Source organism: Pelecanus crispus, chromosome 9 (assembly GCF_030463565.1).
Source record: "Pelecanus crispus isolate bPelCri1 chromosome 9, bPelCri1.pri, whole genome shotgun sequence".
NCBI lineage: Eukaryota > Metazoa > Chordata > Aves > Pelecaniformes > Pelecanidae > Pelecanus > Pelecanus crispus.
In genome coordinates, this window is record NC_134651.1 from 1,699,253 (window position 1) to 1,713,519 (window position 14,267).

Below are 14,267 nucleotides of genomic sequence, written 5' to 3' on the forward strand. Positions count from 1 at the left end.
ACTAGTAAATCAAAAGCCATGCTTATATGCCTTGAATTGTTTTATTACTTTGCCATACTCTCTTGTGACCTGCAGACGAACGTGAGAAAGTATCAGATTATTGCACTCGCAAAATAGATGTATGTGTGGAAAATTTGTCTAATGAGATGCATTTTATTAGTCACACCAATCTTAGCATCTGAAAGCTCCCTTAAAAATTGCTAGATTACTTCCACTCATACTTACATCATGAAAATAAAGACTGATTGTTGATTTATTTGATAACTGAACACCTGAAAAACTCCATTTATTAAGCTACTAAATATTTAATTCCACACACTATTTCCTAGGGCTCGAGGTATACGCATCATTTCTCTTGGCAGAACACTTCAGCTGAATGCTGAGATATCTGATTAAAAAAGCTGTAAATATAACGGAGAAACAGCACTATCAGTGTAGACATCTACACATGCAATGTTATTTCTGGATTAGTTCCCCACTGGTGTCTAAAAATGATGCTGATAACGATGTGGGTTTTGTCTTTGTATAGTTTCATTTCAATGGCTGCTGAGTGATTGGTAAATACCTTTCTGGCTGGCACAGGGATAATTGCTGTGAATAAATCTGCCTGACACATAATTTATGAGAAGCTGTCTCAGCTGGATTTCTTAGTACCGAGTGTTACATGACTGGAAGGCGAGCCGCGCTACAAACCCATGGCATGCAAGGTGACGCCTGATTTCGAAGCTGCCACTTCAGTGGCCGAGGTCTCGACGCGCGCCGAATCCTGACTAGGGTTTCCAGCCTGTTCTGCACAGCCCGCCCAGGCCACGGACAACTGCCCGCCCCGCGGCACGTGGTGGGGATGGCAGCACCTGAACAAAGAGCCGGGCATACTTCACCGCAGATATTTGGAGACAGAAAGCAGCTCTGGAGCGCTGTCTGACCAAGCGCCGAGCACCTTCGCCTGCTGCTGAACCGAAGGGCACGCGGGAAACCCAACACCTCCCAGGAATAGCTCGGCAACCAAAGCTGCCCAAGCTCAGGGTCAGCGACAGGACAAGTTTCAGATATTTCATATAAAAACTTCACTGAATTTATTCCTCTCCAGTGATTATTATTCAGGAAGGAAACCAAATCCATCATACACCACAAATCACCACGGGATTTATGACTTGAGAAATGTCGGCTTTCTGGAGGATGCATTTTACGATTTATACATTAGTGTAACCTGTTGGTGTGGCTTTTGCTGTGACAGCTGAAGAAAAATTGGCGTTTTCCTCACAGTTTAAAGGCATCTAATGTGTTGCTCGGATTTGCGCTGAATCTTAACTTCTTGACCGAGCTGCTAAGCACAAGTTAAAATTCCAGCCTTACCATGCTGCATTTTCCATGTGATTTTTCTGCTATCACAAAAACGAAGTTAATAATTACTCCATTCTGTTTCTTTGATAAGAAAAATTAACCTGTAGTGCACCCTGTATGCAGCAAACAGCTTAAGGAAGAGGCCTCGGTGCAGGGAGGTGCGTTCGGCAGCGGGCAGGTGCCAGAGTCAAAACTTCTGCCACTGCTCCATTCTGCTGGCAAAAAGCTGAGAGGAGCCCCAAGCCGCTCCCAACACAAGGACAGACCCCGTACTGTTTTGCAGTACTTGTGGCCATAACCTATCTTCAAGGAGCCAACTGTGTTCAAGACCCTACATCTTCCAGCCTTCCACTGATACTGGCCTGAAAAGCTTCCTCTGGCTCCAGATCTGCTGCAGGTAGGGTAGCAGGTAAAAAGAAAACAAGGCACACAATGCCATTTGCACTGGTTTTGGAAAATTCTTTCCAGTTCTCATCCTAAAGACTAGCAATTAATTGATGGTTGCAAGGACAGAGCAGAAATGAGGAACTCCGTGCCTGACTGGCTTGGAGAAACCCAAACACATAACGCTGTCCCTGCTCAGGCCAGCAAAACAGGGCACGCGCAAGAGCTGTCCCCTTCCCCAGCACTGCCTGGGGCACAGGGGCAGAGGTGGAGCAAAGTGAATGGGATGAACAACTGTTCTTAGAACCATAGAATGATTTGGGTGGGAAGGGCCCTTTAGAGCCCACCCAGCCCAGCCCCTGCAGTGCCAGGGACAGCTTTAACCAGCCCAGGGTGCTCACAGCCCCGTCCAGCCTGGCCTGGGATGTTCCCAGGGATGGGGCATCTCCCACCTCTCTGGGCAACCTGTGCCAGTGCTTCACCACCCTCAGTGTAAAAAAATTGTTCCTTATATCCAGTCTAAATCTCCCCCCTTTTAGTTTAAAACCATTACTCCTTGTCCTATCACGACAGGCCTTGCTAAAAAGTTTGTCCCCATCTTTCTTATAAGCCCCCCTCTAAGTACTGAAAGGCTGCAATAAGGTCTCCCTGCAGCCTTCTCTCCAGGCTGAACAACCCCAACTCTCTCAGCCTGTCCTCATTGCAGAAGTGCTCCGGCCCTCAGATCATTTCTGTGGCCTCCTCTGGACCTGCTCCAGGTAGTACTCCAGGTGGGGTCTCACCAGAGCGGAGCAGAGGGGCAGAATCCCCTCCCTCGCCCCGCTGCTGGGGATGCAGCCCAGGATGGGGTTGGCTTTCTGGGCTGCCAGCGCACATTGCCGGCTCATGTCCAGCTTTTCACCCCCAGCACCCCAAGCCTTTCTCCGCAGGGCTGCTCTCCATCCCTTCATCCCCCAACCTGTGCTGATACCGGGGGTTGCCCCGTCCCAGGTGCAGGACCTTGCACTTGGCCTTGTTGAACCTCATGAGGTTCACGTGCGCCCACTTCTCGAGCTTGTCCAGGTCCCTCTGGATGTCATCCCATCCCTCGGGTGTGTCAGCCACACCCCTCAGCTTGGTGTCACCTGCAAACTTGCTGCAGGTGCACTCGATGCCGCTGTGTCATTGATGAAGATGTTAAACAGCACTGGTCCCAGTACGGACCCCTGCGGGACTCCACTCATCACCGATCTCCATCTGGACATTGAGCTGTTGACTGCTACCCTCTGGGTGCAACCATCCAACCAATTCCTCATCTCCAAACAGTCCAGCCATCAAATCCATCTCTCTCCAATTTAGAGAGAGCATGTTGGGGGGGACTGCGTCAGAGGCCTTACAGAAGTCCAGACAGATGACGTCCAGTGCTTTTCCCTTGTCCCCGGATGCAGTCACTCCTTCACAGAAAGCCACTGGGTTGGTCAGGCAGGACTCGCCCTTGGTGAAGCCGTGCTGGCTGTCTCGAGTCACCTCCCCGTCCTCCTTGTGCCTTAGCACAGCTTCTAGGAGGATCTGTTCCATGAAGATGAAGTTTAAAGTTTAGTGCTCAGGATACATTTTTACCATTTCAGACTCAAACGGGCAGGATAAGCTTCCTTCAGAGGGTGGATGAGGTGGGAAGGCAGCAGTGCAGGAGGCCAGGAGCAATGTGGGACCCTCCAGCAAGGGGTACCTTGTTATTCTCGTTATTCTGAAGCGCTTGGGTTGATGATGCCCTGGCCGTACCCAGACAAAGAGACGGGAACAGCTGGATATTAAATTACACTTTTGGTTGTTCTCTTGTTCTAACTCCTGAAAAACAAATAACTGAGCTGCTCAGCTGTGATGGGTGTTCCAGTTCTTGGTTCAGCCCTGAATTTCCTGGTTGAAAACAACTACTAGACTGAAGATACTGCATTCAAAAACAAATGCTGGCTTGTATGATTTCAGCTCATGTGCTGAGCAAAGTCATACACAGACTGAAAACATTTTTATTTGATCTTACTGTGTCCTCCGAAAGAACATTAGATCATGCCAGCAAGGAATACAATGGCAAAACACAAACTGGCTAAAGAAAAAAGGATATATTCATTAACATAAATTGTGAAAGACTTTCTAAAATGCTGTGTTTATCTAAGATTTAAATAATTTACTTCTTGATCTGATCATTCCAGTTAACCATAAACACTGGATAAAAGGGAGCAAGATGATTTCAGTGTCGTCTTTTGAACAAAATGAAGGATTTCTTCAGAATCTTTTATTCTACATTTTCCCATGTATTAGAAAGCTACAACACAACTGAGTATAAGTCAGCCCTGGAATTTGTACCCTAAAGCCACCTACCCTAAACTGCACCTTCCCCAGGAGAAATACCCACGGATTTTTTGCTATTATCTGTAGATATGAGGACTCCCTTTTCTTAAAAACTGGAAAAAGCAAGCCTGAACAAGGTTGGCAGTTAGTGAAAGGGGACAAAATTCAAGAGCAGAAGAAAACAACTTCTGATAAAGCAAAAACATACTGAGGCCAGCAGAGATACACCAAACTCTACCAGCTGAGACTCAGCTGTAAGGAAACAGCATTTATATCAGCAGTCGAGAGCTCTGCACGCTGCAAGCTTACCACTTCTGAACGTGAGCTGAATCCGCATGACCGCGATGCCAGATGCGACACTGTCCTCCTGGAGGGACTGGTCCAGCGTTCCACTGCGTTTTGTAGACAACTAGTCAAGCCCTTTTCTCCCTCCTTTTCCAGGTGACTCTGGCATAAGTTTGCCATGATTCTGTACCTCTGTGGAGATGACCCCTCCTTTTGCAGTCCATCTACTTGTGGGAGAACGTGAGATGGATCTTTGTTCTTTTCCTTTTCTATAGCTTGTATTTTCCTTTTTAAATGAATCCTCTGTGCTGGGGAAAATACACATTATAAAAATTACCAGAACAAACCACTTAATTCAAAGAAGCTTTGCAAGCCTTGAAAAGCCATTAAAATGTTACCAAGTTTTATCCAACCAGAAATAAAGTTCTCAAAAACATCAAAAAATTGACACTTCCATGCACAGCTTAAAAAACTGTATCTCATTTGGAAGAACACAGCCAGCTTTACTAGATAGATATGCACTGTAAACGCCAAGCCCTTGAAGAAAAGGTAGCGTGAAGAGCAGCTCCTACGCTTGTGCTGCAGTACCCTCTTGCGACAGACGGGGCAACTTCAGATTTACAGGGAACCCAGAGGATGCTCTACTGCATCAGCCAACTGAGGCTCTGGAGCTATATCCACAGAAAAAGGTGTGGGTTTTTTTTTTTTTTAAGAATCTAAATATGCTGTACTTAAAACCTTTCCCAGGAAAGATATATTTAGTGTTTTGGGGCTTTGAAAAAGCCGAGTGTTTCCTCAGTCTGGGACGTCTTCGCCCCTGTTCAAATGAATCCTACTACAGTTACAGGAAACGAAGCGGGGCACCGGAACCTCGCTGCCCTCAGCCTGCGGTACCGGCGTGCGCAAGCCAAGGATGCTGAAAAGTGACGGAGCGCTGGCATTTTGGCTACTGTTCAGATCACTTGAGTAACTGGGAGCAGTATCTACAGGGAGAAACACAAATTATGGTGTTTGTTTGACTTTAATCCTCCCCACCTTTCTCATTTCTGTAGGTTCTTTACTGAGAATGTATTTTGCCCCAGACAGACCTCCCAGAATTTGCTGGATTTTGCTTTCAGAAGCCAATTCCGTTACTGAATCTCAAAACCAGGGGTCAACCCTGTCCAATTAGCCTCCTCTTCTCCAGAGCAGCCACAGATCGTATGCGCTAGTTAAATCTGGCCATTGCAACAGGTTCAGGCTGTTTCCTAAGCAGGAGCCACACACCCACCCACATCATCTCACCTCGCTTTGTCCATGGTACGCAAAATTCGTGGTATTTGTTACTGCTCGGGTTACTGTGATCCCAACAGTTCAGTCTAAGTCATCCATCTTCTCCAGGACTTCAGGAGTCAGGTCCCACTACACAAAACCTCTCTTGCCCGAGTCACCCTGCATCAGCCTGCGCACTCCGGCTCCGGGCTGGGCTGGGTGGTTGCCAGCAGATGGCAACCAATTCCTGCAGTCCCGGCCAGCCAGGCCAGCGAGGCGTCTCAGCCGTGCAGTGTGTCTGGAAAAAATAGATTTGCATGATAAAAAATACAAATGAGGTATTTCCATAATGAATTACATTACATATTATTTACATAAGAGATATATTATTTTGTCCTGGCTTTTTGGACACAAACCTCTCCTCTTAGGATACGGAGCTTACAGAAGGAAAATAAAGAGCCAGTTCTCCCTTCCTCTCCCATCCACCTATACACACAGACATACACTCTTAGCAAGGTTTTGTTTCTTAAACACTCGAGGAATGGTTTCTCTTCCATTCCCTCAATGATGTATCATAGTCACAGATATCAGAAAATGATTTAAAATAATCACCACGTGAGAAAAGATCCCAATTTAATCAACATTTGGAAGACAGCTCTTTCTGCAACAGCCCTGCCCTGGGAAATGTTTCCATGATCTAAGTTTCTGTTACACCACTTCTCTTAACCCCTCCCGTGTTTTTATGGAGCAAAGAATAAATGACGGAACTCACCTGTCTTTCCTCAAAGAATCAGCATGTTTTATAACACACCCCAAATGCCAAATGATGTCACCAGGAAAATTTTGCCAAAATTGGTGTTATTTTTTGCTATTTTTAATCCATTTATGTATGCTTTTTTACTAGCGCACTCAGAGTAAAGGTTGCACATGGTTGTACATAGGGGATACACACAATGATAGCACTTTGCGTGCTTTCCTTGCAACACCAACCTTTTAACGATCAATTTAACACAGAGGTAACTTAGTGTTACTAAGATAACCAATTAGCAGTTGCTTCAGCCAACGGAGGCTTAAGACACTCACTGCGCTGAGCGAGGACTGCACGTGTTCTGCGCTGCACCCCGCAGCTCCAGCCCTGCAACGACCCGCGGCTCCTCTCCCTCGCCAGGCTGCGCCGGCAGCCCTTCCGCAGGCTCTGCTCCAGCACCCTTCTCTGTTTCCCAGTTCTGCATCTCAGCCCGAGGGGCAGCAAGATCCTGCAGAAGACTACACATCTGGTGAGGGAACGAGATCTGAATACGCTTCTCCTACCAAAAAAATATATATTTTTTTTTAAATAGGTTATTCTACTTTGTTCTATACATTTATATACAATCAACTAAATATCCATGATACTAATAAAAGTGGTAGCAGTGGCACAGACTACAGAAGCAGAGTAATTTGGTTTTACCTTGCCAGTGAAGGCAGATGGGTTTATAAAATCCTCATCCAAAACATAAAAGGCCAATGGTCATTTTTGCAAGGCCTTACTTACACATACAAACTCACCATTTTAATCGCTCTAGTTTAAGTTAATTGCTGCAAAATGCAGAAATTCTTAGTTCAGTAAAAGGCTTTCCTCAGATTCAGTTTATTCTTGTTTCATTTACACTAGACTGAAATAAGCTATCTTTAAACCTCATAAAGAGCATGTTATCTTTTGTAATGCCTTAAGTGCTTTAAAATTATGCTGCAAGAGAAAGGGCACACAGATAATTCCAAAGGCTAGGACAAAAAGAAAAAGAAGATATTTTTGAAGATTTTTATAGGGGAATAATCTCTAAAAATAGGCTTTTAATAAGTTATCTTGAAGTTTAAATTTAAAGCAAAATCCATGGAGAGATTGCATACGGGCTGCATTCAATGTGTGTAAGAAAACAACCCTTCTGGGGGTATAACAATCTATACTAGAGGGTATTATTGGCAGATAACAAGAAGTTCAGGTTTTGCGAGTATACTTGTTTATCTGAGCACCAATGCCTTTGCTAGTTCAGCAGATGCTCTGAACTGGTCATAAATTTTACTAGACAGAATCACCAACATGTTGAAGTCAAAATATTCCACGCGTTACATGAACAATGAGAAGCATCACCAACTGCCAGCAATAGTTTAGAACATACTGAAACCCCAGAAGAAGCACAAATTCACTTTTCCTCTCCAGAGAAACTGATGCTGCTGATAATTGATTCAAGTATGTTCTGTGAATACTAATATTATCATCTGTCCTGCAAATAAATTATTCATGCAAAATGATAACTGTAAAATCCCAATGCTTATTTTTGTATGAGCATATGCATGGGAAGGAAATAGGAGGTGTCTGAAAAATTCAAAAATATTTTGAAATTAAACTAAGTGGACTTGATTTTTTTTTTTCCTAGTAGCTATTTCTGAACAAGCAACTTGAAGTTTAAATGCTGCCAAATGTCAAAGGATGTTTTCTTCTAAATGAATGCTAATTAAATTAGTAGCATGGGTAATTACATTGACTTTAAATTCTGTATATATTATGTGAGATTCAAACAGAGACAATTAATGTTCAGTGTCATGTGTTACACTTTCTCTTTCTGTATTGGTATATTAAAATACATTTCTTAATTATTACATTAGTGGTCTATAATGTACTGATCATTTCCTTGATCGCCCTTCCTGCAGCTCCTTTGCCCCTGAGCTCGTGGTTGTGAACCTCATGGTGCCAGGTCCTCCTGCATCTAATGAAGACGGGTGGCCACGTCCCGTAACGTTGCATTGTACACCAATAAGGAGGGTAGGAAGAGTTTGCCAAATCAGTGCAGCATTTGGTAATATGGCTCCATACGCTTTTAAAATAAGCTCAGGTGAATCAAATATGATCCCAGAGACTCTCCACTAACAGCGTCCTTCACACACAGCTTAAATTAATCTCTGGATGATCACTTCTGTGACTCCTTCCAAGAGCTAAGAACTGTCACAAACCATGCCACCCTCTTGTCCTTGCCAACACAACGCAGCAGCAGCAGTACCTGGGCAAGAACAATTCTATCCAAAAAGCCCATATGCTGCAGATGCGATTGTCTCCTTGGGGAAAGAACACGGGCAGCACGAACCACAACATTCAGATTTTAGCCAAATGATGCCATGACCTCAAGTGTGGCAATGCACATGGCAATAACAGCATAAAAAAAGCCCTGCTTAGAGTAAAATAGTCTTAAAAGCCTATTCTTGTCCTGTGCCCGACAACTGTCTACATGCCAGCTATAGAGAGAGGGGGCTTTTGTGACACCAGCTCATCTCAAAGCGGCCACATGTCATCGTGTGGAAACAATTTCCAGTCACTATTTGGCTGGGCTGCATTTATGGCAGCAACAGGTGAGAAGCGCTATTCCTTCTACTCATTGTCAGGGCCCCTGCGGCACGAGGCCTCTTGATTGATTTGGGGGGCTAATGACTGCCAATGTGTCAAGTTTCAGGCTCGTACACAAGACTTGTTGACGTACAGTATATTTTTAGTTGATCTATTTTTAATTTAATTTTTGTATAGCACTTATTGCTGCAAAATCTCTGAACTTCATTCCACATTGCAGTACTGCCACCTTGCACCCCAGTCTCTTCGGGGATACTACTCCAAAAGCATGAAGTTATGTATATATAATGTATATATGTATACACAAGTCACTAAGATGAGAGTTTGGGTCTCTTTATGCTATGCCCTGGACTCTGAAATTGGAGTGATGACATAACAAAACCTTCACAACTGAGACACCTAAAATTATTATCCTAGAAAATGTCACGCCGGCTGTGCTGGCAGCCAGGGCTCGGTAGCTGGAGCGGTTGCAATGCGAGCTGCGATGGCACGGCACAGCATAACCGTGTTCTCATCCGTCCCGTGACAGCGCTTGCGTGACACCGCTGCATGCGAGCGGCTCTGCACGGCTCCAGTAACGCGCTTCTTGAAGCGCTGTTGAAATGTCAGTGTAAGACATGATTTATGTACCTGTACATTTGTAAGACAGCCCAGCCTCATTCCATAGAGGGTGAAAAAAAACTTAGGGAGGCAGCTCAGTTGCTGAGCTTACATTGCACCGAGATCACAGAATAAAGTGTGAAATCACCTCCGAGCTGAATGGCAACTTTCTGGAGAGTACTCAAGAAAGGGAACCCTGGAACTGCACTGGCAACCTACGTAGTTCCCTCTAGCCTCCCCAAAGTAGTCAATATGCTTTAAAATGGCAATAAATGAACTTACTCCTCCTAACATAGAAAAACTTGGACAAGCCTCTCCAGGCTAGTAAGGAATACTGATAGAAGGAGCTATTTCTGGAGTTCTTGACTAACTTTCATGAACAGTATAGGAGAGCCTAGGCTTTAAAGCACAACTATTTCTATTCATTCTGGCAAATCATTTATTTGCTTCCTTTCCTGGCTGGGAGGAAGAGCTCTCCCCGTGTTCATCCGGGTATAGCCACCAAGCTCATCACAACAGCATCTGACCACAGTAATATCCAACCACAGGGTAACAGGGATTGGCATCCCTACCAATTGCAACTCCTAGACACGTGAAAGCAAATGATCCCATCAAATAAACAGCCTCATCTTTAAATACTGCACCTGGAAATGCATTTTAACATTTAGCATGAGATAATATTAACAAATTCTCAGTATTGCACTTATCCCTTATTTAAAAGGCTTAAGATATTATATCCCCTTCTCCTTGTATAAACCAATTCAAGTTATATAATGAATGTGGATTTGCTCTGACCCGATTCCAGATGGCAATATATTATTAAGCCAAGGATGTACAACTGCAATTTGGTGGAAAACAGGTCAGGATTTTATTACACGTCAAAACTCTCAAACTGTTCTGAATATTTCAAATTAAAAAGGCAAGCAGAAAATAACCCTTGTGTTGGAATGATCCTATTGCATTACCTTGCTCATGAATTTATATTGGGTGCATATTTTATCAGTTCTTTTGCTACTTTTCAACATCCGTACGCGCAGTTTGTTATGACAAATCACGGGACAAACCAGGGCTAGGACTGCACAGATACAGAAGGAGGAGGGCACCAGCAGCCTGGCAGCTCCTGCTCTCCCCAAGTGGAAGAGCTTCAGCTCAGATCACGCAGTGACAAGGCAGTGTCAGGTGAAGAAGCAGCAGAAAGGCGAAGAAGGGACGCAGAGCGAGACCTTACACGCAATAGGCTTGAAGGCTTGCTGGTACCGACCTCATCTCCAGGCAGGACATTGAAGTCTGACTGTCAGGCGGATGTACGGTTCTCAAAGTTCATTAAAAAAAAAAAAAAAAAAAAGAGAGAGAGAGAGAAGAGATCTCTGGAGCAAAACAGGCTTCCTTCCAGCAATCCGAGGAACACAGTTGCCTTTTCACTCTCTATCAACATCTCCTTTGAATGAAAAAGCATACAGAAAGTCAGACTGCTAATTTCCCCTGCCACCTCAAGGCCAGTCCTCAAAAAACCCACTAAATCCATTAATTTCCAGTCTTATCCTTCTCTTAACGCATGATGTCAATGCCGCCTGTGAACTGTATTAGTGGGCTGCTTGTTTGGGCAGATTTAGTTTGCTTGACGCTATTACACTGCTCAGCTACTTCCTGGCCTGTACTAATCCTCTCTGTATTATTTTCTAGCATAATTAGTGTTGTTAACTCATTTGCTGTTAACAGTTGATTCCAAGTTCACTGAAGGAGATACCAGAACTACAAAGAGTCTCCTTGACTCTCCACTGCCAATTTTAACATATATCAAGGAGTCTCTAATAATTCATGTTAGTCACTGAAATCAATCAGCATATTGGCATTTCTCTCATTTTTTCTCTTTTGGGAAAAATATCATTGTAATGGCATAGATCTTAAACTAAATACAGATCTTAAATTATGGGACTGTCTTTCACCAAACAATATATCCCAAAACTGTCTATGGCAGCTGACACTTATGTTCATGGGGCATAATACCCTCGGCACAAGCCAGCTCTCGCATGCCAGGCTCCTTGGACAAAATACAGCGTCTCACTGCTCACAGATAAATCAGAAAGGTCATGTTCACAGATCAAACTGCAAAGGAAAGAGAAATCCAGCTGGACCATTTACAAAATGAAAGTCTTTTATATGTCTGATTCATACTCCCTCACACAAAGAGTATCTTAAATACAAATAAGAGTGTGTAACAGAAATAAGAGTATGGAACAGTATAAGGAGTTACACAGAATATAAGCAACTACTGTTTCTGAACTACCCCTTACTAGACCATTTTGTGCTGTCACACAGTGTTGTGTGCACTGATTTCATAAACAGTAGCTGCTCCAGGAAAACAAAACAAAACAAAGCCAGGTAATTTCCTTTCTTATGAAGTCTCTTTCCCAACTTGTCTTCCAAATTATTCTTAATAGCCTTTTTTCAAATGATCCCTCTACACATTTTGATACATCCTGCCCCTGTGACTGCCCCTGCACTTGCAGCATTGCTTTTTTAGGGACAAAAGCAGGACACCCCTCCCCCCCGCCCCAATACACTGCAAGGCTGATTATCTAATCTCAAAAAATAATGAAAGCATATAAAACCTGGAACGCTGTCACCCCTGGTTCCAGTAGGCAGTGGGACGCATTACACATTATCTCATATTAGCTAATGAGGTAAGATGATGCTGAACACCGTATACCCTATTTTATCCACGCTGGCAGCATCACTGCGGCTAATTTTCATGTCTTCTCTCAAAAGCTCCAGCGGGCGAGCCCAGCGCCCTGGTATCGGGGCAGGTAAGGGGAGTTACTGCCGTGTCACATTTTAGGGGCATGCGGAGACCGAGTGCTCTGCTACAGAAACCACCTGAAGGTACACTTCTGTCCAAAACAGCGGGGAAGACAAGGCCGTTCCGAATCAAAGCAGGGTTGGGTATGTGCTGCTTTGGGACTGCGTTCCGTGGGAAGGAAGGAAGACAAAGCTCAGCAGGGGACAGAGGCAGATGCAGAGACAAGAAGCAGCTGGAGGAGCAGCCGTGCTTGCCCTGCAGGAGAGGGCTCTGCAGAAGGGCTGGATGAAAGAGCGACGAGTTAAGAACGGTTCGCCACCTACTTTGTGTATTGTGGTTAACTGGGAAACGGCATTGCACTGCAGATGCATCAATATAGCCAACACCATCACTGATTTTTATTTTTTAAGGGAATAGACTGCTAGACGTGCTTCTGCAAGCTTTGGCTAGCTACCCAGCTCAGAAAGGAGATGACTGTCCCAAGCAGGAGTGAGACAGCACCAACCCACGCCTGGCCGCTTCTCAGGACGGGGGCAAGAGCTCTTCCTCACAGCTTGTGTCTCCCCAGCAATGATGGGGCACTCGACCCCCACACCGAGGTTGTATCAGGCAGGAAGAAGTACGAAAAGGTAGCAAAAGAAAGGTTTTGGTAGCTCTGTCAACATTTCCTTAAACAGCAGAGCTGCCTCGGGAGGACACTGCTGAAGTGAAGCAGACGGCTCCCCACAGAGAAGAGACGGGTGGTAGGGCCTCATGTCTTTATTCCGTTGTAAGGGACCACACTTGAAACCGTACCATCAGGCTGCTTCGCCTGGAGAGCCAGTGCGCTACCCTGCCTTATTTTCAAGAGTACTGCCAGTGGTTCCTTGGCCTTATAAAAAAAGCAATTAAAATGCTTGTGGAGTAAGTGTGGCTCAAGTCCGTGTAAACAGCTGTCTTCATTAACTTATATTTTATGGCACTAGCACTACTGCTACCATGACTTTGTAATTTATTTATTCCTGACATTTATTATGCTACCATAAAATTCAGATTCTGCATAACACAGAAAATAAAACAATTCTCCCACAGCTACTAAAACTTCCTGTGTAACAGTTCTCAGAACCAGATGATTATGTGTAGGCTGAAATCCTACAGAACTGTAGCACTGCAGTGGTACTGATGATCATTTCCAAATAACTTTAAAAATCCTATTCAAATTTATCCTTATTCATCATATTCATTATTTGTGTCTTCCTGAGAAGTGAAAACTCATTGCATCAGAAATGAATGGATTTTCATTGCCACGAATGCATTTCCCCCAGTGCATCTCTGGAGCACCTCTGCACACATCGCTGCAGCAATGAATTGATCCCTTATCCCTCCCAACTAGTTAAGGGTTGTTGCCACAAGCAATCTTTCTACACACAAGTCAGACTTGCACGTTCTCAGGTTTTTTATGCACCATCAAATCACCTTGTCAAGGAAAAATAAATTTACTGTACAAATTCAGTCAAACATGCTTTGCTACATAATCACTCATTTCCTGGCCGGCACGGGGGGAAGGTGCTGCCGCATCTCCAGTGAAGCGCAGTCTGAGGAGTCAGCCAGTTGCCGGACAAATTAAGCTAAGGACTAGGAGCAGGAATCCTTCTGGGCTTCCCTTGTGGGACAGACTCAACTGCTGTTTCACAGAGACTGTTTGCTCCACATCCAGGAAACATTTTCTCTTCGGTCTGCTTTCCCCACAGCCACCTCAGCAACCTGCCGGGCTCCTGCCGCAGCTTTCCTGCGGAAAGGGAAGCCCCGGACTGCCGGAGCCGAGCGTTCCTGCCGGGGCGTCCGGCCAGAGCAGCTCAGCTCCCTCAGGGACTTACCCTGGAGACTAAAATGACCCAGCGCCAGATCCCCAACTCT